We start from the raw sequence: 26,973 nt of genomic DNA, 5'->3' as shown, positions 1-26,973 counted from the left end.
AAAGTAAAGCGATGCAATCATTTGTAGAAACGTGTTTTCGGCTGTTTTGTTTTTTAGCGTCCTATATATTTATGTAGTCGCTTCATTTGCTCCATCCGTTGCACGAACGGGCGGCGCTTTCGCTCTCATTGCTTCGGCTGCCATTCTCTTCGTCTGCTCCTGCCGCTTTCTATGCACGTGCACATTTTTTTCATGTGCTCTGCAGTTTACAACTTTCTGTACTTTCGAATGTTCCCGCCATGCCGGAAAAACTGAGGAAATGATAAAAGGCTTGCTGCGCGGATATGTGATGTGGCAACTCGGGGAGCAACACAAGGGCGAAATTTTTTCGTTTCCCAGCGGACGAGAGGTAAGCACACTTTTTCTGCAGTCGTTATGAAGAAACAAGCGCTGTGCTTATCAAAATAGGAATAGAACGAAACGAAAGATCTTACGCGCTTGTTTTGAAGTGAATATCATTTCGTTTGGCACGGCGCATTTTTCTGCGGTGTGGTCAGAAACAAGCTAATTGGCCGATTGGTGCTAGCTGACGCGCAGACGGAAATTTCGCTTCGGTATATGTTAGCGGTCACTGTTCATTATTCCACGAGTAGAAAACTTGCAATTTATATCTGCCGAATGTATTTGAATGCGTGCTGCACAAACTGGTTGCGCTGGACTCTGGTCCAGTGACCAATTTTTTGTTATTACATTACCACTTTTGAATGATCATGAACATGGCACAAGTAAAAAAAAAATTACGCAGCAGTCACCGTTTGCGTTTTGAATTACAAGTTCCAGTTACTTATGTGACGACGTAGGTTCGCTTTACTTTTCAACCTGTGCCTAGAAGGGCAAAATTTTTTAGTTGCTTCTTCGTACTCTCAACTTTGGTTTCGCTTTTAAGTGTTTAGTCATGGCCACGCGGTATTTTGCCCATTTTTCAGGTGTGACATACGGCGAAATTACGCTAAATGGGAAGTCCTGACAGGACAGACATGGGAGCAGATGTATAACGCCTACGGCCTCTGCTCGGACCACTTCAGAAGGGACTACGCCGACGCTATCGTGGTCGGCATGTGCCGACTTTAGAAGTGGAAGAGCGGTCCCTGATAAGGCAAGAAAAAGTTAATGGTGGTTGCCAATCTGTGCTTCTGTAGTTCATTTTCATACAAAAAAAAAAACGCTTGACAGGGGACGGCGCAACTGTCATCTGTCATAGCGGCGGGAGACGCTATACGCAGCGAAATTTGCTCCTCCTGCGCCAAGAAACCGCGTGCTTGTCAGCTCGTTATCGCTTGCTCGGCTGCGGTGCGCAATGTTCCGGACTGTAGGTTAAACTAAAAAGCCGAACAGTTTACGTTGGCAATGAGCGGAATTCGCGTTCGTAAAATGTCGCTCCTCCCTGGACGCTACAGCATGCGACACGGCGAAGCCAGTTCTTGCCGATCGCTGCCGTCTTCTCGTTAAGTAGCCCCTCACCAGGTCTGGCCATTTTGAGCTGACAAGCGCAGAGCATACAATGCGCGATAACGATCGTGATTGCAATGAATGACATCGCTACGCGCAGCGGAAAGGTCTGAAATTTAAATCCGAACGCCGTTTTTCCTTCTCGCGGCCGATGCGCTCCAAGCCGGACGGTGACGTGCTCGCGTCCCTGCGCCTACATACTCGGGTCCACAGTGTAACGTCGCTCGTGGTGACACACGACTTCGAGAATTATTCAAGGCACCATCTGTTATTTGTGTGACCTGTTGCTTGAATTGAACTGTTGCTTGATGAACTGAAGTTTAGAGAAATGAAACACACAAACGGAATGTCTGCGTGATATTTGTTTTACTTCGCACCGAAGCACGAGAGATTTACTTCCACTACGTCTGCTTGTTCCCACGGCCGTGCAGTCACGTGCGCAGGTACTTAAATTATGGGGTTTTACGTGCCAAAAACACGATGATTATGAGGCACGCCGTAGTGGAGGACTCCGGAAATTTCGACCACATGGGGTTCTTTAACGTGCACCTAAATCTAAGTACCCGGATGTTTTCGTATCTCGCCTCCATCGAAATGCGGCCGCTGTGGCAGGGATGCGATTTCGCGACCTCGTGCTCAGCAGCCCCACACCAACGTGCGCAGGTACCGAAACTGTGCGATTTTCTACCGTGTTGCTGTGCGTGATGATGCCCTGCGATCCGCTTGTTCTGCCTCGGTATTCGTGTAGCACTGAATTATACAGCTAGTCATGTCTCGTGCACAGCGCGCAAAATCGTGCATTGCGCGAACGAGACAACAGCTCGCGCGCGACGCTGTCAGCGGAAGTGCGTAGCGCCGAAGAAAAAGAAAAGCGAGGAGAAAAAAAAATGAAGGCGGAGCCTGTGACGTATGCGTCGAGCGATCCTTGAGGTCCGGTAACGCAGGGAAGGAATTTCGTTTGCACAGGCTAGACGGGGCAAGTAGAGAGAGCGTGCTTGGCAGTGGAGTCCGCCTGCTGAAATCATGGGTTCGCGGCAGTGAAATATTTCTATCTCGGCTATTAACGAGCCGATTTGGAAAATTTTTGTGGCAGAACGCCCCCTAGAGGACATGTAACAACTTGCAGTGTATGACCAAAATTTGCTATGGGGCCTGGTGAGGGACCCTTTAAGCTTGGTTTGCCCCTTTATAGCAGAAATTCTTCCGCAGAAGAAATTCCAATGCTCAGTTGCCCAAAAGCTTTGAACTATTGGAAGAGGAGGGAACTTTGGGCCAATTGGTCCGACATGTTTAAAGAGGAAAAGAACCGCGACTTCAGACGGGACGTAAGACGAAGTGGACAGGACGAGCGGTAACTAGCAACTGAGGCCTGTACTACCAAGCTAGAGTACCAGTACCTGCACTATACCACCAATGTGGTGTACCAGTTTCCGCTGCGATGCGGCAGCGTTTACGTTGGCCAAACTGGTCAATGTATTAATGATAGACTGCGACAGCACTTCCGCGCTCCTTGAAGGGTGATAGCGGCGCCAATCTCCCCAGACACACCAAGGAATGCATAGTTGCTACCCCAAATTCAATCGAGCCATCATTGCAGGACGGGGAGACTAGACATGAGCGAGAAATTTTGGAAGCGGCACACATGCGCAGACTTGGCCTAGACACGTGTGTAAGTGAGCCTTCGGTGGCTCTCCTAGATAAAGAAACCCGGTTTTTGATTAACCAGTGATAGCTGTTTTTTTGCCTCTTGGCACTTTCCATAGTCTTCGAGGGTGCTTTCTGCCACGTGTTTCACCTTGTTCTTCAGTATGTCAAGGCACGCTGCGCGAAGATGCGACCTTTTGCTGTTATCTGTTTTATGGTAATAAACCTCAGTTGCTAGTTACCGCTCGTCCTGTCCACTTCATCTTACGCCTGAAGTCGCGGTTCTTTTCCTCTTTAAACATATTGGATGTGAGTTCTGCTTTTATGGGCATTCTCCAGAAATATCAAGCCAAAGAAAATAAAACGCTTAACTACCTAATCCTTAACAAGGTGAATCAAAACTTTAATCGATCACGAAAACTAGCTCTAAAACAATGCCTACTTTTCTCAGCCAGCTATTGAGAAACCAGCAATGCTTAACATGTTACATGAATGTTACATGTTACAGCAGTACTAAAACTTAGAACTTTGATTATTAAATTTTGAGGGCGTATTTCTACTCAAAATCCTGCAACCAAATATAATCAGAACTAACTTGCATGGATTAGAAGTACTATTTTATGAAATCAGTTTCGTTTTTGTCACACGCACTAGATATTCGATAATGGAAGGGCTTTTCATATCGTGTTTTCAAAATGTGAAGCGATGTCATATGGCACGAATGCGCTGCCAATGGAATTCGCTTTACAGTGGAACATGACACTCAAGCATAGACAGGGCGCTCCGCTTGTCCTGTGTGCCCGTGTGTAGTGCTCATTTACACAACGTGCAACTTCGGCGAAATTTTGCCAACTAGCCTGACAAGATCTGATGTATCTGTCCTTACAGGTTCTACACCGCCGCAGCGAGGCCAAAAGGGGAAAACACTCACCAAAGACCACATGCGTCATCAACCGACTGAGAAATGATACACAAAAGTATCGCAAGTCATCGAAATTAAAGAGCTGCTGAAAGATTACCACGAGGCAAGCGCTAGAGAAGCTGATGCATCGTGTGCGCCCAGAGTTCTACCAACTCTTGCAGTGCCAGGTGACGCTCCATTATCGCAAGAATAAGGGAAGGACATGGAGAAATGTTTTCCGGAAAACGTCGGTGTGGTCGCGCAGTTGTGCGGTGTGTCCACTGTACTGAAAGATAAGCTAAACAGCAGTGTACTTCTATAAGAACTCTATTGCTCTAATAAGTGCCGCATAGACCTGCTGCAGTAGTTCTGCTATGCATGGCTTATGCTGCACATAAATGACATCAACCTGGATCTCAAAAAACAGCGTCAGAGAAAACCCGCTGCAGAAAGAAAGCTACAAAACGTTGAAAATTAAGTAAAATTGTCTCATCGATATTTTATTTTAAATTCCTATAGCTCTTAAGGCCATCTCCTGATAAGCCTATCATTAGAAAATATTTCGGCCTATTTCAATATTTGCATAAACATCATGCGACGTTTTCTTTGTGCAGACAGTCATTGCTCCCACACTTGCACCCTCCTCTTGAAAGTTCATTACATAGCTACCATGCATGGATCTTGGTATGCTAGAACCTTCCTGAGCTTACTTCAGTAAAGCTGTGCTAGTACTAATGCTGCTCGACACTCTTGACTTCAGTGGTTTCATTAATATAGAAAAAGTGGGAGAGGGGACAACTCGGACTCCTTTTGGCAGAGTCACGAATAATCTAAATAAGCAAAGAACGCATGCTGTGCCAGAAACGAGTGTTCTAGAAAAGTTGAAATGCTTTCATCTCCTGATTGTGCCGATACCGAAATTCTCATGACCGGTGACCTCGATCCAGCCAATGATGTAACTCGTAACGTAGCTCTAACACCTGTCCTATGCTTCAAACAAGTCACACGAAACTGAGCCTGCAGGCTCTGTTAAAGAAAGTGCGTAATGTACATTCAGCGTATTGGAGGAAGGCCTTGAAAATCATTCAAAGGAGAATTGCTCTGAGCAGGTTGCCCCGATACATTGAATGCAACCGACTCGCGTTGCTTCTAGAAAATATTTCTCCATACAGCCAAGCTACGCGTTGAATAATACCTTTGTGCATCACTATGACCGTGCCCAACCTCTACAGCCCAGACCACACGTACGCTTGTGAACGCGCGCAAGCTCGCGTCCGCGTGCCTAGCGCCTGCCGCGCCTCGCGGGTAATGGCGGTTTGCATCCACAAAGACGCGCGACAGCGCGCGCTCACTGGGCTCACTCACAGACGCCAGGCGCCGCTTCGTACTTTGTTATCGACAGTGTTTCAAGATGCTTCGATATCTATAAACGTAATTGTTATATTTTCACAGCTGTTAGAACAGCGCAAAAACGAAAAAAAACCCACTTTCTTGCACGATATAAATCTGCTTCACTGAGTTTAATGTTCCACGCCGTAGCTGCGTAGCCAGGCGCGCCGACGCGAGGCAACCTAATGACAGAGAGGAGCTGTTCCCCGAGATCACGCCGCGTTTCGACGCGTACGAGCCATGCCGCACCGTCTGCGTATGCGTGGGCGCGTGAACGCGAGCTTGCGCGCGTCCGCAAGCGTACGTGCGGTGTGGGCTTACTGGAGATGCCGACTGACTCGGGCTTTTCCTGCATTTACTGTTCCTGAAAAAAAAAAGCGCTATTTGTTATTGTCTTTGAACTGTGCCATTTACGCCTGCATGACGATAAAACAAAGTGCATTACAAATTTTAAGAAATACCTGCAATATGGTCGCGATGAATTTCGTATTGATACATTTTTTCGCAATGTTACAGATCTGAATGAAGCTCTAGTGGTCTTACCTGTCGTACTGTGAAACAAAACCACATATGAAAAAAAGAGTATACAGACATTTTCAATTTGCTGGATATTTATCGGCACATTAGCACAAGGAGAGCTATGCAGAAAATTGACTAGGTATAGCATGTTAGGACTAGGAAGTATGCACGTTGTATGGAGTAAAAAAGGAAGTTTTTATTAACCAGTATGCGAAAAATGTGGGCCTGCCTTTCATTAGTCACAAATAACTGTTGCGACAAAATTGCTTTGGTGGAGTTGTGCTGTGGACAGCAAACAAACATTGCCTTTGTAGCAATATTCTATGAGAAATTGTACGAAGCTGTCTTACGTATGCATGATCGTAGTACATAATGCGCCCATTTCTACTGACTAATGAAATACTCAGGCCTACATTATTGCATTGTGTATTTAATGCCTTGCTGTGCGATAGGTTGCTAATAAAACCAGTGAATAAACCACATTTTTCTGTCTGATTATTTTTGCCGAAACAAGATAACCGCGTGGCATGACATGCTGGCTCGTGCATCTTGAACAGGAAAAAAGCTTTCACACAGATGCGTTGCACATATGTTGTAAGAAAATTAGAAGCCAACGGGTGCTGAAAACAAAATCTGAAAAGTAAAACGATCTGAAAAAGAAATATATGTAAGCGGTGTTGGTTTCCGTTGGCGCCTGCAGGGAAAGTCGTGTGCTCGTCGAGCACATAGCAGAGGACAAGCGGGATGGAGTTTCCCCCTCGCGCATCAACAAAACTGTTCCCATGGGAACAGGCTTCATTTTTTCAGTTTCTTTTTTTTCATCTCGAAGTTTGGCCTACCAAGCACCAGGGGAGAAGGTGGGGTTCCTGACGCAATTTCCGTTTACCTGGGGGGGGGGGTTACACCAGCTGACCTAACCATGGTGAGGCCGCATCATGTTCCATGTGAAGTCCAAGTACGATAACATTCATATCGCGCCCCACGCACTTTGTGCTTTAGGTGCGAGTGAAAGTGTGCTAGGGTGAGAAAGCAAGATGGTGGCTTTACGCACGAGTGCTGCCCCCATGCGCGAGCAAAGCGACAGAGGGGAGCGGGATCGCGGTAATGCGATCAAGCGCGCGCGATGGCCTGGGCGGGGAAGGGGGATAAGTTGGCGCGCGTCTTGACTGTGGCTGCGCGTGGCTGTAAGCGTGGCTGGGCGCATACGCAGCTGCGTACCCCCGCTTTAGAGGTAACCTGCCGCGTGTGAAAAGAGCGGGCGTGTCGAGACGGCGTGGCATCGTGTAAGCTGTCTTCCCGCGCGTTTAGTATTGAAGGTTGCGTAATCTCGAGTTTCGGTGATCCGTTGGAGCGAGAGACAGACGAAGCATTCGCTCCACGCCGTGGTCGCTTTTCATGACAGCGTCGTCCCAGTGCGGGTGACGCTATCAGCCGCAGGGGCGGAGTGTACGCGAAAGCGTGGCGGGCTTCGCTTAATTCGTAACGCTGATGTGAAGGTATCGTGACGTGGCATGAAACGGCATCATTCTTCGCCGACTCCCAAATTCATCAAGGTGAATTGTTTTCTCATTCAAATTTGCTTTTTTCGATTGCCCGATAATTCGGAAAATTCTGCGGCCCCTTTCCGTGTAAGAAAAATGGATAGGCGATTGTACTGAATGGCATAAAAGGTCGAATTTGAGTACAACGAAATTTCGATATGAAAAAGCAAATTGCCTATTTTACCTGCTTCGTTATATCGAGGTTTAACTGTATATCCACCGAAGAGCGGAAATCGAATTCGGCCCCACGAATATGCTGGAACGTTCGGTTCCCTCTTCAGGCGCTGTTAAACAGGCGCTGTTAAATCGTTACCGCTCTCAAGTATCACGGAATATACAGGGTGGTTCAGCTAACTTTAGCCAGAGTTTAAAAATATGCCGATGCACTCTAAGACGACGCGACCAAATGTATGTTGCTCACTTTTGTATGTAGTGTGTCACGCTATATTTTGTATATTGCTTAATTAGATAATTAGTCAAGATTAATTAACCAACTTATGAAGCAACGAAGTTAGGCAAAACTTTCCAATGAGAAAGTTGTAGAGCGCTTTGCAAAACGTCCGATTAGACAGTAACTTTCTATCTATTAGGTATTAGTGTTTTTCAGCGTACTGCGGATGCCCGCGAAATGCAAATACCACGTGACACGCCGGCTTGCGCGTCGTGATTGCACTGCTCCCAAGCGTTCCGCGCACAATCGAACATACCCTTTAACCGGGTGTGGTGCCGCTGCGTTTGCTTATCGCCGTCATGAACCGCCGCGAGGGAAGCATATTGCTGGCGTAAATCGCACAGCCAATGCCTACGTCGCTGCCCTGTCGCCTTTTAAGCGACAGCACGCCCTGCTAGTTCCTATGTTCGTTTGTACGCAGACAGTTTGGGAACGCTGCAATCACGGTGCGCAAGCGCTTATGTCAAGTGTTTTTTTTTTCTTTTTTGTATTTCGCGGGCATGGATTTTGATGGCAACTGCTCAGGCCTAGTTGGTAAAGAACTACACCGTATACTGAAAGCTTACCCAAGTTTCGAGAGCATTTACTCCACCATAATGCCACAAACACGAGAAACTAATTTGAAATCCGTGACGTCACGTTGACGTACCACGCTGAGGTATCGCGCGAAATCTGAAGAAAAAAATTTGAAGTTTGGCTTTCACTTTCTCGTGTAGTAATCAACCTGCTATCGCGAAATTAACTAAATTAGAGCAATAAAAGAATACCTTGTGTAACCCGATTATCGTACTAAAGAAAATAACGTTGCCGCAAAAAGGGCCAGAAAAACGTACACAACGTCGCTGTTTCCTCTCACGCGGCGATGCTGTGGGTACTACGATGTCTGGTTCATATAAGGAGGCCCCGTAGTCTGATCTCGGCTCCCGCTGGGCTAACGCTTTATGTTACCGAAATATTCGCGATGTGAAGTTTGAAGCGCACACACACACACACACACACACACACACACACACACACACACACACACACAAAGATCGCGGCAGGATTTTTTTTTCTTCCAGGTTCGTTTTTTTTTTTTTTTTTTTTTGCCACGCGCAATCTTACACTGAGACGCACACAACTTTGGGCGAGCGCGCACATGTGCGCTCTCCGCCAATATAATAGGGAAGACCACATTTGTGCTTAAAGCCCGTAACTAGCGTGTGTGCTTGTAAAGAGAGAGTTCCATGAGCGGGCTTCTTTCAACAGGAGAACGTGAGAAATAGCAGAGTGAAGTTCTGACTTGCACGTTCGCAAGAATCGCTGTTCGAACATGCATGACGCGTTTTCTTTCATATCGGCGGAGAGAGTATATGGTCGTCCACACTTACGTTTAGAGCGCTCCAGGGCAAAAAAAGTAATAAGACAGGAACGGCTAGGTTCAGGATACCGAGCTGAACACTGCGTGGCCCGGGCGGTGGTGGGGTTCTGTAACGTGAGCCGAAACCAAGGCACAATGGCGTTCTATAGAATTCAGTTCCCATGAAAACGTGTCCCGCCGCGGCTGCTGGAATCTGAATACCGACCTCATGCCCAGAAGTAGCCGAGTCACGCGGCGTGCCCGCCATCGCCCACCGACGACGCCCCCAGTGTTTTCATGGCGCCCTCCTGTCGCCAGGCGGCGTCCCGGTGGACGTGCACAGCCGACAGGGTCACTGCTGTGAACAATGCAGGACGCACTGTACGCAGCAACGTTTTTAGATCTTTTTCAGTCGGCAAACTGGCTTCGAGAGGCGGCCACGTTTTGTCACCGTTGCGAGAGGTGGCGCTGGCGTTGCGCTGAGATTTAGTTCAGATGTAGTTCGAAGGGCGGGGCTTGCCTCGGGCATGCGTTTTTGCTACGTTGTTGGTGCTTGCGCGTTAATCCCACCTGTATTTCGAGCTTGAACGCGTTCCGCAAACGTAGAACTCCGTGCGGTGATCGTGCGTACGTATATTTGAGTGGATGCCGTGAAGTGTCAGCGCGGATTCTCGACATTCCGACGTCCAGCGCGCCGGGCTGTCGTTCGGGGTGTGCTTCGGCGGCGGCAAGTCCCGTTCCTCGACATCTTTTAAGGCTAAAGCCTTAAGTGGCTCATAATCCCGATGGTCTGGAAAAGGCGGCGTGCGGTACGTAAGGCCACGTGGGCTCGCCTCGCGCACACACGCGCTCGTGCCGCTGCTCGCGCGTTCGTCGTCGTTTTCCACAGCTAGATCCGATGCCACTCATCATGCCAATAAAAGAAAAGGCGAAGACAATTCTTCAAACACTGGAACTCAGGACCTTAGGTGGGAGTCGAACCCTCGAGCCTGTGTGGAATTCGAACCCACGACATTTGGTGTTAATTAGGCCGCAATTAAGGTAGCGTGAACTGCGGCACATCGATCTCGAACCAACGACCTTTGTTGGGATAAAACAAGTAATAAAAAGTAACAACGCATTCGAATGAGAATGTCAAGTAATTTAATGAATGCATTAAGATCTTGGGAGCACGGGCTTTCGCCTTCACCCTCTTTGGCGTATATTAAAGTGACTGTCAATTGTTTAAGCCTTCAAATGAACCTGACACATCGAAGGCATGGGAAAACGCGATTCCGCACAAACACTTTAAGGCTTTTACGTGAAAAACACACGTTTGTGACATTAATTTTGAGCCTGCAGAGATCACAAGCTTCTATGAGCCACGTCATGAACGATCAAACCATAACGATACCGCGAGCCAGGTAGACACTTAGGGAGCACGCGGTGCCCCGAATTTTTCCGAACATACCTGGGCCTCTGTCGAAATCGAAGGCGCCCAGGTCAGCAAGAAAACCACCCAAAGTAAGGTCAGTGGTTCCTGTCCAAGTTGCTTCCTGGCAGAGTGATGGGGATTTGTGCGACAAAATTGAAGCGAGTGGCAGCATGGATGGAGGTGAACGCGCCGAAGTCAGCTCGTTAAACTGCGCCCTGGCTTGCTGTTATGCAGGACGGTATACATTTGAGTCGTGAAATGTGAAGGCTTCGACCATCCGGGTTATTATCTAAGAGCTCAAGGAGTCCGGGGGCACTATACACATTGAAACTGCCGCTTTTTCGGACCCTTCTTGACGCCCATGGAGACTGATGTGTCGGTTGTCCCGTTCACGAGGGCACCACTAATGTAGAGCTTCCATTCATACTATAGTTCTACGAATGCAAAATATACTTGCAAGAGCCTCAGCTCTTCAGAAAAGGTCGCATCTGGCAGAAAGAAAGCAAAGCTAACGCGAAGGCTTCCTGTACAGCTCCGTCACTGTAAGTAGCTTTCCAATTGTAAATATGTCCCTGCGAATAATTTATCTGCTACATTTCCTTTCACAACATCAAATAAAAGTGACGAGGCATATTTTCTTGCTTCCTTGCTGGTTGTTGTTTTAGTAGGCTTTCCCGCAGTTTTTGCCCGCGCAAGACGTGTTCACGTATAGTTGGAATATGATTGAGCATTACGGGGTCCTCGGTTGATTTGGGCGAAAAATAAACGTCGCTTATATAACAGGAAGCGGAATGAAGGCATGCGCATTGTGCAGTGTTTGCCCCCCCCCCCCCCTTTTTTTTTTTTTCCTGTCTCACGTGCTGTTTTTTGTTATAATATTCAGATAGAATTCAGATAGATAGATAGCCAAGTAAAATAAGAGCGAATTTGCATTTCCGCTTCTTGGATGAGAAAGTTAACGGAATGTGGTAGTCGCTCGGCGGGCTCTTCAGAAAAGGTCGCATCTGGCAGAAAGAAAGCAAAGCTAACGCGAAGGCTTCCTGTACAGCTCCGTCACTGTAAGTAGCTTTCCAATTGTAAATATGTCCCTGCGAATAATTTATCTGCTACATTTCCTTTCACAACATCAAATAAAAGTGACGAGGCATATTTTCTTGCTTCCTTGCTGGTTGTTGTTTTAGTAGGCTTTCCCGCAGTTTTTGCCCGCGCAAGACGTGTTCACGTATAGTTGGAATATGATTGAGCATTACGGGGTCCTCGGTTGATTTGGGCGAAAAATAAACGTCGCTTATATAACAGGAAGCGGAATGAAGGCATGCGCATTGTGCAGTGTTTGCCCCCCCCCCCCTTTTTTTTTTTTCCTGTCTCACGTGCTGTTTTTTGTTATAATATTCAGATAGAATTCAGATAGATAGATAGCCAAGTAAAATAAGAGCGAATTTGCATTTCCGCTTCTTGGATGAGAAAGTTAACGGAATGTGGTAGTCGCTCGGCGGGCTCTTCAGAAAAGGTCGCATCTGGCAGAAAGAAAGCAAAGCTAACGCGAAGGCTTCCTGTACAGCTCCGTCACTGTAAGTAGCTTTCCAATTGTAAATATGTCCCTGCGAATAATTTATCTGCTACATTTCCTTTCACAACATCAAATAAAAGTGACGAGGCATATTTTCTTGCTTCCTTGCTGGTTGTTGTTTTAGTAGGCTTTCCCGCAGTTTTTGCCCGCGCAAGACGTGTTCACGTATAGTTGGAATATGATTGAGCATTACGGGGTCCTCGGTTGATTTGGGCGAAAAATAAACGTCGCTTATATAACAGGAAGCGGAATGAAGGCATGCGCATTGTGCAGTGTTTGCCCCCCCCCCTTTTTTTTTTTTCCTGTCTCACGTGCTGTTTTTTGTTATAATATTCAGATAGAATTCAGATAGATAGATAGCCAAGTAAAATAAGAGCGAATTTGCATTTCCGCTTCTTGGATGAGAAAGTTAACGGAATGTGGTAGTCGCTCGGCGGGCTCTTCAGAAAAGGTCGCATCTGGCAGAAAGAAAGCAAAGCTAACGCGAAGGCTTCCTGTACAGCTCCGTCACTGTAAGTAGCTTTCCAATTGTAAATATGTCCCTGCGAATAATTTATCTGCTACATTTCCTTTCACAACATCAAATAAAAGTGACGAGGCATATTTTCTTGCTTCCTTGCTGGTTGTTGTTTTAGTAGGCTTTCCCGCAGTTTTTGCCCGCGCAAGACGTGTTCACGTATAGTTGGAATATGATTGAGCATTACGGGGTCCTCGGTTGATTTGGGCGAAAAATAAACGTCGCTTATATAACAGGAAGCGGAATGAAGGCATGCGCATTGTGCAGTGTTTGCCCCCCCCCCCCCCTTTTTTTTTTTTTTCCTGTCTCACGTGCTGTTTTTTGTTATAATATTCAGATAGAATTCAGATAGATAGATAGCCAAGTAAAATAAGAGCGAATTTGCATTTCCGCTTCTTGGATGAGAAAGTTAACGGAATGTGGTAGTCGCTCGGCGGGCGCCTTTCAGGAAGTGGCAGACGACGCGCCGAGACCGATCCGAACGCTACCGCAGCGCCGACCCGCTGGAAGGCCGCGCCCTTTGCCAACTGAAAGTACGCAGTGCACGGCTGCGTCGCCGCACGCCAAGTCACACTGAAACAACTAATCGGCGTTAAGTCGGAAGTATCCGCGTCAACGACCCTATCCTATGGTTCGCTCTTATGCAGCGTCCATTGCGAAGTGAATTCCACCTGCGGTGTCAAGTGGACAGGCTATATACTTCGTCGATTGGTGCTAAAATGCGGCGCCATTGCAGCGGCGAGTTAGTGCGCGGGTTGCGGACGCGGATCTGAATAAGCACAAGCATTTTTGGAGCGGATAATCTTTCGTCATGTACATGAATGAAACTTGAGACACGCCTTTTTTTTTTTTTAGTTCTTATGCGTGGCGCAAATAATAAAAAAAATTCGTTATCATTTTCTTTTCTTTTTGAAACGCAGCATTCCATTTGGTGTTCTGATGAGAAAAATATCGACATAAGATGCGGAAGAAGTCATTTGTTCGGACACTCACAGTGAGCTATGACAAAGCGAGTAACGTCTTTCCTTCGACGATGTTTTGTAGCCGGCGAGCGCAGGCGCCGTAATATCCGCTCCTCCGGAGGAAAATACACAGAAATAGAAACGGGCGAAAGGAATGCGCGCAGGCGTGCATACCATGCAAATAGCGATGCACCCAAAATAGCCTTAAAAGAGACTTCTTTCCGCAACCCCTCGTCTTTCCCACGGCGCTTGCGCGCCATCCACGAAGCCCGCTCAGTATGCAGCTCGCGTGAGCGGAAATGAATGACGCAACGGAGAACCTCGCCGGAAAGAAAGGAAAAATAAACGGTCGGGGTGGATCCAGGAGGCCGATCGGCGGCAATGCAACAATCGCGCGACGCTGGCCACACGGGGCGGCGCACTTCCGGAAGCGACCGATGGCCGTCGCAGACAGCGCGGCCGGTCACGCCCGGGTCGCCACACCGCCCGCGGAGCGGAAGCCCAAAGCGGCCAGCGAGCGCGCGCCGCAAAACGCGTAGAGAAAAGCTGGGCGCGCAGGAGCAAATTCCGCAGGTTTGTCGACAAGTGCGCATCACGTACGCCTACGGCTCGCAGAAATTTCCGGAACTCCGGTTCAATCTAGGCTTTACCCGCCACGACTGTTCAGTGTCCATGGCGTTGTACTGCCGAGCACGAGGCCGCAGGTTCGATTCCCGATCGCGGCGGCCCATTCCGGAAGGGGCGGAATGAAAATACGGTCGCGTACCGAGCTCTCAGGTGCCCTTTAGAGGACTTGATGCAGTAGGTGGGTGGCGCTCCGCAGCAGCGTCCCTCATATATCCCTCGAGGATGTTAAACCCCATCAATCACCACACTGAGCGCTCACTTTTTTATTTTATCCACGATTCTGTTACTTTCCCAGGCTTCGCGGGTGCGCGCCCACGTTTTTTTTCTCCGAGGCTTCTGCGTTTACGAAACACTGAGCATACTGAGAAAGATCAAATAATAATAATAATAATAATAATAATAATAATAATAATAATAATAATAATAAGCTTCAGTTGCAGTTCTCGAGGACATTCCATGCGCTGTGGTGAAACAAAACGAGGCTTCCTTCTTCAGCTATATCCGTAGAGAGCGCTACGCACAAAACGCCAATTCAGAAGTCCAGACGCGAAAATGAGTACTCAGTTGTGCCCTATAATACAGCTGGACATTTCATTTCACATTTTCGACCATTTCATGAGCTGTAAATGAAATACACGGACGCACAAGGCAGCGCCATGCCCAAGGGTCATCTGCAACGGTAAAGCAGAAGACAAACAAATTACTGCAAAATAAACTCCCTACTGGGACTTGCCGGATAGTGCCTAAGCTTCTCTTTTTTTTCCCATTCGCTCAAGACGAGCACATACACGTCTCCGACGAATCCGAACGTGACTGGTGGTCTGATGGAGACGTTTGCTTAGTTTCTGCGGCGCCGATCCTCGGTCGTGAGCGCCTATCTCCTAGGGGGCACAAGCGGCGCGCTAACCACCGACGTTCGCACTCCCCCACACCAACCCAGAAACTGAGCAAACGTCGCCGTCACGTGGCCAAGCGTGTCCCGACACGTCTCTAACCCATGCAACGAACGAATGAGAGGCCGAGCTACGCACACCACGTCTCACTGTGTCGAGAGGATGACGCAATGTCCTGCAACTTTTGCGATGACTTGTTGCAATTACCGAATTGGTGAACCTAATTAATTAGTCGGGATATTGGGCGAAATTATAATCGTAACTAATCTGCATTGTGGTTAAGTAATGTAATATGAAGTGATCTTCATTAGCCTTATTAATCATGATTGGGCTTAATGTAATCGTAATAATTTTAATAAGGCGTAAGGTATCTTAATCACCCGTAATTGATAATGATTACCTTTAATCAATGTGATGTTGATCATTCTAACTTAGTCTTAGATACCAGTAATGTTGATTAGGCCTAATTGCGTTACCATAAATTTTGTATAACGTGAATTAATTAATCTACATTAATTTTCATTTCGCAGACTATTATCATCGATTGATCGTCACGACGCTTAATTTCACCGTAATTAATCTTAGCAACCTTAATTACTCTTAATACTCTTTCAGTAATCCCTATATATAGCCATAACCATAAATTTCAATAGTCCTACGCAGTCAAAGGCATTCTCATGTATATCCCCATAGGACCCCATGCATACCTACAGGGTGTTTCACTTGAGCCGAAATGCTACGTAGCTGGACAGAACAAAGGTAATGTTTGCCGTCCCTTGAACATACTCAGATTATTTTTGCGCTCCGCCTAAATGGATAATTAATCTTAATTAGTTAATTAACTTTTCATTGAATAGTTAGATGAAAAATGTCGATGGGGAATTTGTACAGCAACACGAGAAACTTTGAGACAGTTTTCTGTTGCTCAATACGAGCTACATAAAAGTCTTTCCGAGCGTAAAAGAAGCCCGCGAGTACACTGTTAAGAACGGCCCGCTGAGGTGCAAGTTTTGCCAGCCAGTTGCGACAACCTCTAGCCAGTTGCGCAAACCTCTAGCCACGGCGTCACGAAGACCCCTGTCACACTGGGAGCTTTAATGTCATTCGAATCGAATGGCATTCGGTGCAACGAATGTCATTCGCCCGCGGAGGTGCTACACTAGAAAAATTAATGTCATTTGGTGGCGATATCAATGGCGATCATCCCGAAAAAACGTGGCGACTAAAATAAAACAAAATAGGTATCAAGTGCTTGCATAAGCAATCCATATATCTAAAAATACTTTTGGGACTGAAAAAATATATTTTAGTAATGCGTATATAAAAAAAGTTCTATTTCCGACTACGTGGCCACTATAAGCCAAAACAAGGCTTAACCACCTGAGTAGCCGATAAATTGAAAAGAAACAACATGGCTGACATGGCGACGCTGGACGACGACGCTAAGTTGCAGCAGGTGAAGCGATTAGTTGCTGCGTACTTTGCATTACGAGCAAGGCGTAATAACCAGAGGAAACGATTATACGTTCTATGGCCGACGAGCAGAGTGACGGCGGCATGGGCGGCGGCCAGACGCTGCTGAGCTGGAGAGTAACAACATTTTGCGGCAGCCTACCGCACAGATTTTGTCTCTTTAAAAGAACAAGTCAATTAAAACACGCAAAAGTTATTATTTCTTTACGAGTACGGCTTTCAATTTGCAAACGCTCTGTCCTGTTTCGCTTTGTTTCTGGGGTTGAGAGTACACATTCGCTCCGAGTGCGAAGCCGAATGAGTTTCTCGAACTCATTCGATTGCGGAAGTCATTCGGTGCTAATGGCATTAAATATCGCTGTGTAGCAGCCGAATAATGCCATTCGATGCTAATGCCATTCGGTTCGAATGACATTAAAACGCCCAGTGTGACAGGGGTATAAGTCCACTGTGTGTGGAGAACAATACGCGCGCCCTCGACTCTTCGTCGCTGGAGCCAAGATGAGTTCGACGAAGCAGGCTTTGTGTCTGAACCCGCCACCGCCGACCTGGTCTGCTGTGAACAAGGCAGTACCCGAGGGAACGTAGTTCTAGGCCCCTTCCCACGCGCCGTTCAAGACGCAAGACAATGGGCAACCGGCGGCCGCGCTGCGGGGGTCAGCTCGGGGAATAAAAGGCGCCTTTCCTGACGTAAGCCCCGAGTTCTACGAAGTCCGTCTGACGTCGGTTGAGGACCGTGAACCTGTGCCGAAGTGTGTGTGTGTGTAATCCCTCGCGCAGAGAGGCGACTCGTTTACGACGACTGGGCGAACGTTTCCCTCACCTTGGGATCGAGGGAGGACCGAGTGTTTATAAACCGCTGTTGTGCGGCTGCTCAGTGTACTTTCTCTCGCAGTCATGCTAGACTGATGAACTGCAACGTCCTTATGTAGATACTGTAAATAAACCCATATTCCTCGTTCTCGATGAGAAGCAGTCCTTCCCTTCAACAAAGTCCTCAGCGTGGATAAGTTGGACGACGGCATGGGCCAGCTACATTCTAATTCATGCCCGACTCCAATCTTGACAACTGGTTACGAGCGATGGGATTGAGCCCCCAATCGTAACACATAAAGTGCCTCAAGCGGCCAATCGTGCGGCAATTTTGCGTATATTCGCGGGCTTCTTTCACGCTCGCAAAAAAAAAACACTTATGTAGCACGTACTGAGCAACAGAAAGCTGTCTCAGAGTTTCTCGTGTTGCTGTACAATTGTCTCATCGACATTATTCATTTAATTATAATAATTGATAAGTTGATTAACTAATTAACTACTTATCCCAATAGGCTGAATGCTAAAAAATGGATCCGAGTATCTCCAAGGGACCGCAAACAACATTACCTTGGTCGGGTGCAGCAACGTGGCATTTGCATATTTTTAAAGTTTGGCTCAAGTGAAACACCCTGTAAATGGAGCGCATCGTGTCACGCGTTACAGACAAACCGACGGACGGACATATTTTCGAGGGATGCAGCCCGAGAATGCTTATGCATTAAAAAGTGAATTAAACGACACGTTTGTCAACCATCAATACACGCGTAAGCGGTGCCATATTCTGGGCATTCTGGGCATGCGCAGCATTCCGCCATATTGCTTTGTTGCAGCGAAACAGAGGACTTCACCGCTGGGCGCCAGTCGCATCACGACAACATGCGCCCGGTGCCGACAGTATCCGACCTCGCAGTGCCAGCAGCCACGCCGCCACGAAACAGCCATCCCCACTGTCCGTGGTCGATCACGTAAGTGACTTGGGCAGGCGAGCTCAGGCCAGATCAGGCGTGCTTAACCACGTAAAGCACAACGTATCACATGCGCTCCGCTGAGTTGATGCTTTATGTACTGGAAACTTGACGCACAGCCTATAGTAGTGTTTTTGATACGCTGGAGGAAGTGCCCCCCAAATGTGGATAGTTCAGCAAACTGATTACTAGTTACTGTACTAAGCTATCACTAAAATTTTTTTTAACAGTTGTGCTCTTCATGGGCAGAAATAAAAATGAAGTTGTTCTCATTTTCCTTGACTAGCAAACTGTGCTTGGGCACTGCAGGCTTTAAAAATGAAATGCCGACTCATAGTATTTTCATAGTTGTACCGACTCTACCACACACTTCTGGCACATAAAAGAATGACACTTAGCAAGCATAAAAGTGGGTAAATATATTTCAATTTTGCACTAAAGTTGGTCTTGAAATGCCGGACCCGGCGTTATGTACATTACAGTGACGTTATGATACAGTGGAAAATTGCTGACGTCGTATAGAAATAGGGCTAGTATGATGTTGCTCATAAAAGAAAAACAAGATTGCCGCGAGTCTTCTGGATGTGCTCGCAATACATCGATGTGCCATGGCGTCATGACGCGCCTATTCCTTCTGGGAACCCAAACCGATTCGTAGAGTATTACAGCAAATTATTTAAGACGCTCTGACGCTTGCCAGTATCTTTATATAGCTTTATGTATCATTATGTATCTTTATATAGTCTCAAAAGATTTGACAAAAAAGAAAACTAAAGCATCAACGCATCTTGCAAGAGAGTTGATTGATGGGTTATAATGACGCAAGGGTATCTTTGGCCAAATATCGCCAGAACTATGCATACATTCCATGATTTATAAATTAAATACAAGAATCGGATTAGAATAGTAAGGCTATTTAAGTGTGCTATATAAAGGGGCATAAATCTCGTACGCACAAAGGTGTAAAAGGCCTAGCTAAACAATGGTGTAACTTATGTTAGACATTTCAACTGTATATGGGTTACATAGAAATATTTAGGTGACTATGAGCGATAACTTATCTGTTATATTGCTATGTATATATTATACAGTCTATTTGTAGATTTCAGTGATTATAAGCAATAACTAATTGCAGCAAAGCCGTCAGCACACTACTTTTACCATGCAAAAAGCTGCGAGACCTCGAGGCATTCGAATGCCTCAGGCTCCTCACGTATGTGATGGAGAATGGTGGTTTGGATTGTAAGTAGTACGAAGAGTTCAAAGGGCAACTCCGGCGTTTTTTTTTAAAGGGACACTAACGGCAAATACTAAGTGAACGCGGACTGTTTACATACCTTTCCAGAAACCTCGCTACGCTTGTTTCGTGCCAAGAAAATACTTCGTTTAGCCGAAAATTGCATCTGAAGGGTTCGAATACCCTTTTTCAATATTCAAATCTCCCGCCACCCAACCGGGGGAGTGGTGACGTTGCATACACCATCACTACCCTTTGCTGCCGTCGGTGAGTAAAACGGCGCCCCACAGACGGCGGCACCCAGCCAAGTCAGAGCGGCGGATTCGCCGCTGCAGCTGCTTTTTGGTCAAGTGGCGTAGACTGTTCAGGAATCCCGCGACATCACATGGAAGTTGAATTCTCTGCTACTTGGAGTTTGTGCGAGTTTCGCGAGCCAAAAAAACCAGCGCAGCACTAAACGATCAGGAAAGTACTGAAACGCGAAAGCGTGGGCGGCGCAGAGTCGAGAGAACGAAACCTCTCGACCGCCCGCGTCGTTGTCAACGGTAATTTCAATGAGTTCTTTTTTCTAAACATGAAATGGGACTAGACAAGTTGCATTTGATTTCATTTTATAATAGAATACGAGGTTGTCTTTTACAACGAGTAGTTGAGCACTAGTGACAATTTAACTGAGTGCTTTCGTCATTGGTTTAAAGCTTGAATGTTCCGGGGGAGTCTCTAACCATGCCCTGCATTTACCTCGATTTCTCGATTAAGGCTCTGTTCGCGATAATATTTACGCCTTAGAGATTCTCGAGCACTAATCTATCACTTTAGCATGACTTAGTATTTGCCTTTAGTGTCCCTTTAACCATATTAGGATACTGGAGAGTTTTAGAATAGGGCCCCCAATGAAATAGCGTCGAAGCCACTGCGCATGCGCGAGACGCAAACTGCGTTTGGGTTTTGCGTTGGGCACGCTATTTCACTGATTTAGCGGGAGCCCCAAAAGTTGCCCCAAAAGTTGCCCCAAAAGTTGCCCCAAAAGATGCCCCAAAAGATGGCAGCACCCATCGAAGCGTCGCCTACAGCACCAAAGTGGGTTTGATTCGTGGTAACGCGTGAAGTTCGCAAGCTAGAAGAAGTAACTGCGGTTATCGCTTTCTCTCAACTACCGTGTGTTATGAAGACTGATTCATTAGACGCCGCCGATACCGAATTCAATTCTGGATTTTATGGCTCGTAGGCCGAACACGGCTTAGCTTGGCTGGTAAATGCACGTAAAGTTGGTTTGCTCAAAACTAAGCGCAACTAATTGCTGCTTACAGAATAACCTCTAAATTGTAATTAAACGCGAATGCACGCAAGTCAAAATTCCTATTCCCATCATAAAATGGTAAATTTGACTTAATTATTTCTAATAGCTTTTATTTGACGCCGTAGTGGTGCTGCCAGCGCAAGACGCTATCCGCAAACGCAAAGCCCTATTGTAAAACTCTTCACTCCTGCGTGCCCCAACGCTAACACCCGCAAAGCTCTTTGAGCCCCAAACTATTGGGACCCCAATTCTAAAACTATTCTCACTTTCAAATGGCATTGACAGTCTTATCATGGCTAGGGTGGTTCAATTTGCTTAGAAATTTATCAATAACTTGAAATAACCAACAAACAAGATGCCGAAACCGAAACGGATAGCTGCTTCGTGTGACGTCACGATGAGTTAATGACGTCAGATCCTACACTACCATAACGTAAACACGCAAAAACCGTGCTATACACGCAGTACACGTGGCGCTAACGCTAAAGAAGCGGAGCTGATGTCTATCGACGACACGGGGCTTTTACAGAGTTTCCAAACTAGACAGCGGCGATTTAAATATAAACCCCCATGCAAGCGATCTTGCGCGCGACAGTGCCAAGCGATGCGATGGAGATGGCTGTCGCGTTCGCTCGTCGCCAAGCCGTACCCCATGCGAGCGATGATGTTGAGTGACGTCTCACTGCATGGTGTTGCCGGTATGAGGGCAGCAATATACGCGCCGAAACTAGCGTGACGCATGCTTTATTAATTTAAGTTTATGCATTTTATTGTACACTGCAGAGCAGCATATAAGATATTTCTGAAGGTCTTGCAGTACGTTCTTACCATTGCACGTATAAAAATTCAATTGTTTGCTCCTTCCGTGCGACAATCAGTAGTATTTGAGTGATGTACATCCAGTTCCGGCTTCACGCTATTGGCTAGTCGCTCACAGCACCTCCGGGCGACGAATTCTAAATTTCTAGAACCGAGCCATCGAGCGATCTGTTCAAGCGACGGCCCGTTTTGTCGCTCGAAGCCGACGCTCGTCGTCGTCGAGCACAAACTCGCTCTCATGGGGTATAAGCCCGAGACGCATGGTGCGATCTGTGGTACGACTATTCGCATCGACAGCCGCACTCAACGGCATCTCAACCGAATCTGCCGCATGCGGCGCCGAATCGCACGCCGGGCAAGCAACCAACTTGTTGAATATCGTCGTGCGACTGCCGCATCGGTCGGACGACCACAGCCAATGACAGCGCCGGTAGCATGAACGTCAGTGCCACGTGGTAGACCCGGCGGAGCGGGGCCGACGAGCGAGCGCCTCGCCGCTCTTGTGTGTGTGTGTGCGCGTGCGCGCGTGTGCGCGTGCGTGTGCGTGTGCGTGCGTGTGTGTGCGTGTGTGTGCGTGTGTGTGCCTCTCTCCGTGGTCTAAACGCTGGCCTCTTTCGCCGCTGACGGCGGCACATAAATCTGCTACAATTTGTTTCTGACACAAAATAACTGATAGAATAAGTGACCTCGAAAGAGTGCGTATTATAAAAAGTTGTGCGAAGTAGTAAATCGTTGACGTAATTTCAACTCGGAAGCGGTCAGCGCAGACGCGCAGCAAACGTCTATACGAAGCGGCTCGCCTGACTGGCGTGTTTACTCATCGCTACTAACGGCATCGGCAAACCTTATATTTTCACTTGAGAGCAACATAAATGTGCAGACATTGATTGTGCTGGCGAATTTAGGCGGTTTATTACGAGCTGCGGACGCATCGCAAGGGCTCTCAGCCCCGGATAGACGGCCGGCGAGCTAGGCCTACACCGTCTCCCAGCGATCGCAAGCTCGCCTGGCATGTTCGTTCGCTTCTGTCGGCGCCGATGAAATCAAATGTATTGCAATTTAAGCGTGACATAAGTGTGTGCACGTTGTGTCGACCAACAAAGGCGCTTCGTTATACGAGCTGCAAGCGATGGCGTCACAAGCGCCACCGGTGTCGGATTCGATGGCTGAGCGATCTATGTCTGCCGGCTCGTAGCCATCGGCGGCGGTGTCAGGATTGGGGGCTCAATCCCATCGCTCGTGATCCGTTGTCAAGATTGGAGTCGGGCATGAATTAGAAGGTAGCTGGCCCATGCCGTCGTCCAACTTATCCTCGCTGAGGACGTTGATGAACGGAAGGACAGCTTCTCATCGAGAACGAGGAATATGGGTTTATTTACAGTATCTACATCAGTCTAGCATGACTGCTTAGAAAAGTACATCAGCCTAACATGACTGCTTGAGAGAAAGTGCCCTGAGCATCCGCACAGCACTCGGTCCTCCCCCGATACAAGGTGACGCGAACGTTCGTTTAGTCATCGTAAACTAGCCGCCTCTCTTCGGGACGGCTTACACACACACACTTCTTTGCGCGAGGTGCACTGTTCGGAGCCGACGTCAGCCGGACTTTGCAGAACTCGGGGCTTGTGTCAGGAAAGGTGCCTTTTATTCCCCGAGCTGACCTCCCCAGCGCGGCCGAGTGCGCATTGCCTTGCGTCTGGACGGCGCGTGGGAAGGAGCCTCGGACTTGGTTCCCGCGAGCGCTCCCCCGCGAGCGGCAGACCAGGGCGGCGGTTTCTGCTCGAAGTTACGCAGCATTCCGAGCTCCCACGCAGGGGCGCCAGTTCTGGGCGGAGCTACTCGTCGCACACGACATGCCGTACGACCGATCGCACGAAAAATCGCACCATGCGTCTCGCGCTTTAGCCTTTCAGCGACGATTTCGACGACACTGGCGGTGTAGTCTCTGACGTCACAAACACAGAGTGGCGAGTATAGGAAGTCATTAGTCAGGAACGCAACCTATCTTTAAAATTCATTTTCAGGAAAACTAAATGACTTGCAGCCATATAGTTTGGCACAGATAATCAGAGTGCAAAAGAGAACATATACTCAAAATTTTATTAAGGTCAGTAGGCATGAAAAAATCGCCGGAGTTGTCCTTTAAGAACTACCAAGGCTCCTGCTGAACGATGTCTGTTCCGTAAAGAATCACGAAAATGCACTCGAGAGCAACGCTTACCAGACAAAAGACGCGTCAGATGCGAACTTATGCCCCTCTGTCGGAGATGACGTTGCGCTACCTCCGGCGCGTCGTCGCCGTGCAAGACCAGCTCTTTTGTTGCAAAGCCGCTATAGCACATCCACACAACATATCCGCCATTGAAAGAAGGATATGGGTTTTTACGTGCCAAAACCACGATCTGATTATGAGGCACGGCGTAGCGGGGGACTCTGGAATAATTTGGATCACCTGGGATTCTTTAACGCGCACCCGAATCTAAGTACACGGCTGTTCTCGCATTTTGCCCTTATCGAAATGCGGCACATCCGCCATACGCGGCCTTATTGGTCGCGACCATTAAACGAGTGTGCAAGACGCACCTCATCGTTCTGCCCGTCCAACGACATCAAACGGTAACGACAGGCGCACTTAGCCGTCTTTTCTCCGGCCTTCTTGACGAGAGCCACTAACGTCTCCCGCTAAAGAGGGGGCGATTCTTCTCGCCGCGCAGCGCAAGTCTCGATTGCCGTCGTCTTTGCGGCGGCTCGCGCTCGCTCCTAGCGATAGGAAACAACACTGGATAGTGGCGGGGAAATGGCAAGTGTGGACACAATCCGAACCGAGCCCAGAGAACTGAGCCACCAAATCAACTGGCGCTGTAAAGTGCCCGTAATTAACCGCGAAGACGTCCTTCGCCCCAAAGTAACCCAAGCAAATGCAAAGCACAGGCGCCTAGTTCGATCCCATGGCCTGCGGTGGCGGAACGAATTCGCTGGGCAATCAGCGAAGCAGCAGTGTAAGGAAGAGAGAGCGGGCCTCTCTCTGCTGCAGATGCCGTGCGGGCAAACGGCGGCTTCGCTGTCCGCCGGGACGTGCGCGCTCGTTGCGCTGCACCGTGGGACCTCCCCGCTGCTTCGTCGCAGCCGAGCCAGACGTAGCGCCGATCCGATAAGGAGCGCGCCTGCAAGCACACACGACGGTGGTCGTGGTATGCGCGTTCAAGTGACGGCTGCCTCGGGAGAATTAGCGCCCCGGTTTGCACGCTAGCAACAATACGAAACTCCCGCTCACGGGTGCAACGCATGCGCAACGGCTGCAGCGATCGTGCCGCACGCCGTCGCGCATACTCCGCGAATGATGAGATGGATGAAAACAAACCGCGTACTTCCGTACAGTCCGGACTGCCCGGGACACCTTCAGATGTTTTTCCCTGCAAGCAACGGTTAAGCGCCGTCATGCGCCCCGGTGCAGACGAACCGTGCACATTGAATCTTTGGAAGAAAATGCGCTGCTCGTTTTATTCTTTGAGGCGCGCGACTCGAGAAATAGGCGGGACGAAGAGGGGTTTTAAAGAAAGAACGAAGGGAGCGACGGTGTACCGCGCGAGGAAATGAGAACTGCACTCTAATGGTTCGGGCAAGAAAAACGGGAAGAGCCACAGCAGCGCAAGTGGTGGCGCAAGCGCAGGCTTTCGCGAATGGCCAGACATCAAGCAGCACAAAAACCTACCTACCGCCGAGGCGGGCAGGCTGCTGCGGTGCTGCACAAAGCACCCTCTGCATTTTCCAAGGCCAAAAAAAGCACGGCTGCTACGCTGCGCGAAATCCGGGAGGCAAAAGAACTGGACCCGCATCGTGCAACGACGCGGTCACGCGAAAGAAAGGAAAGAGCGGCCGCCTCCGCCGCAATGCTCACGCCGACGCGCGCTGAAGAAGAGATGTCATCAGCGCAAGAGCGCCGCAGATCCGACGACCACGGGGGCAGCGTCGTGGAGGTTATCAGACAAGCCACCAGTCGATGAGGCCAGGACAAGCACAGCGTCGGGAATTCCTTCTTTTCTCTTTTCTTCCATTGAGGAGATTAGGGGGGAGTATTCGTGCTTTTCGCTGAGATTTTAAATCGGCAAGTAGGAAAAATACAGCATTTCAACGGAAGCGAATGAGCTACGGCAAATGTCGCTTGCGGCGCTCTGCCAGTCGAGCTACATATAGCAAGGCAACCCCGCTTTTAACGGTAGGAGAAGCGAATATGTATACGTTCCCGTTCGATATATCCAACGTTTCGATATATAATACGACCCGTGTATAAAGTGAGAAATGTTCGTTGCACATCGCTTCGTCACGGAGGAGAAAAAAAATGATGGGGGTATGGAGGCGGAATGTAGCCATGCAGCCTGTCCCCACCTGGCTCACAAAGACCGACCTCAAAGACTGACACAAAGACCGCAATCGCAACACTCTCACCGGTACCGCAGTAAGAAAAAAAAAAAACCACGCAATCTATTGATGCCCGATAGAACTCTGCTCAGTTTGGTCCCGCCCTCCAAGACGGTGCCTAACGCGACTACCTCTTGAAAAACAATTACCCACCCCGGCTCTTCTAATGCCGCTTACGGCATCGGGACTCAAAGATATGTAGTCCGAGACCCTCCGACACCAGGCAATTCCCGTCGACTGCAACTACGCACAGCACAATTAGCGATAGATGGATGGATCAGTGGTTGTCCGCGACAGCGTGCACAGACGGTCGAAGAACAATTTGCCCAGCGCAGAGTACTATACCGCCGGCGCTGCCATACATGTCGATCGTGGCGATGGTTTTTACTGAGCCTGTGGGTGCGTATACCAGCAAGGTTTGTCCTCCGGGTCTCATAAATGTGGAGATAGGAGACGGATAAGCAAACAGACTTGACTGTGTGCCGATCTGATATACCTCACACCAGAAACCGAGTATCGTGTTGGATGACAAGTTACGGAGACAATGCGGACTACGGCGCACAGTACTGAACGCAAGGAGGCGCCCGTGATTTTTTTTTTTTTAATCGTGCGCTCCTGTTTGTTGCCCGAAGCACAGCGAGTATAGTACATAGCGTGAACACCACCATCCTAATGTAGTGTCAATTTCTTTCCCTCTCTCCCACTTGCCCCGACTTCGCAGTTCCATGGCG

The 26,973-nt window shown here is 48.2% G+C and overlaps 1 protein-coding gene across 6 annotated transcripts in view; it reads right to left on the bottom strand.

The window, feature by feature from the left end:
- MYPT-75D (Myosin phosphatase targeting subunit 75D) overlaps nucleotides 1-26,973 on the bottom strand; it is a 393,464-nt gene that overhangs the window by 345,326 nt on the left and 21,165 nt on the right. The window contains exons 1-2 of one of the 6 annotated variants that reach the window (XM_055062145.2): nucleotides 9,460-9,576; nucleotides 9,265-9,361 (exon numbers count right to left, since the gene is read on the bottom strand). The exons of 4 other annotated variants lie outside the window; for them this stretch is intronic. The gene's annotated coding sequence lies outside the window, so the exon portion shown is untranslated. Of the gene's footprint in view, nucleotides 1-9,264; nucleotides 9,577-26,973 lie in introns of those variants that run through there. One more of the 6 variants, XM_055062144.2, reaches the window with a different exon arrangement.

Source organism: Dermacentor andersoni, chromosome 1, assembly GCF_023375885.2.
Source record: "Dermacentor andersoni chromosome 1, qqDerAnde1_hic_scaffold, whole genome shotgun sequence".
Classification (NCBI taxonomy): Eukaryota; Metazoa; Arthropoda; class Arachnida; order Ixodida; family Ixodidae; genus Dermacentor; species Dermacentor andersoni.
The sequence above is the reverse complement of the archived record's forward strand: the minus strand, read 5'-3'. Positions and strand labels throughout refer to the sequence as shown.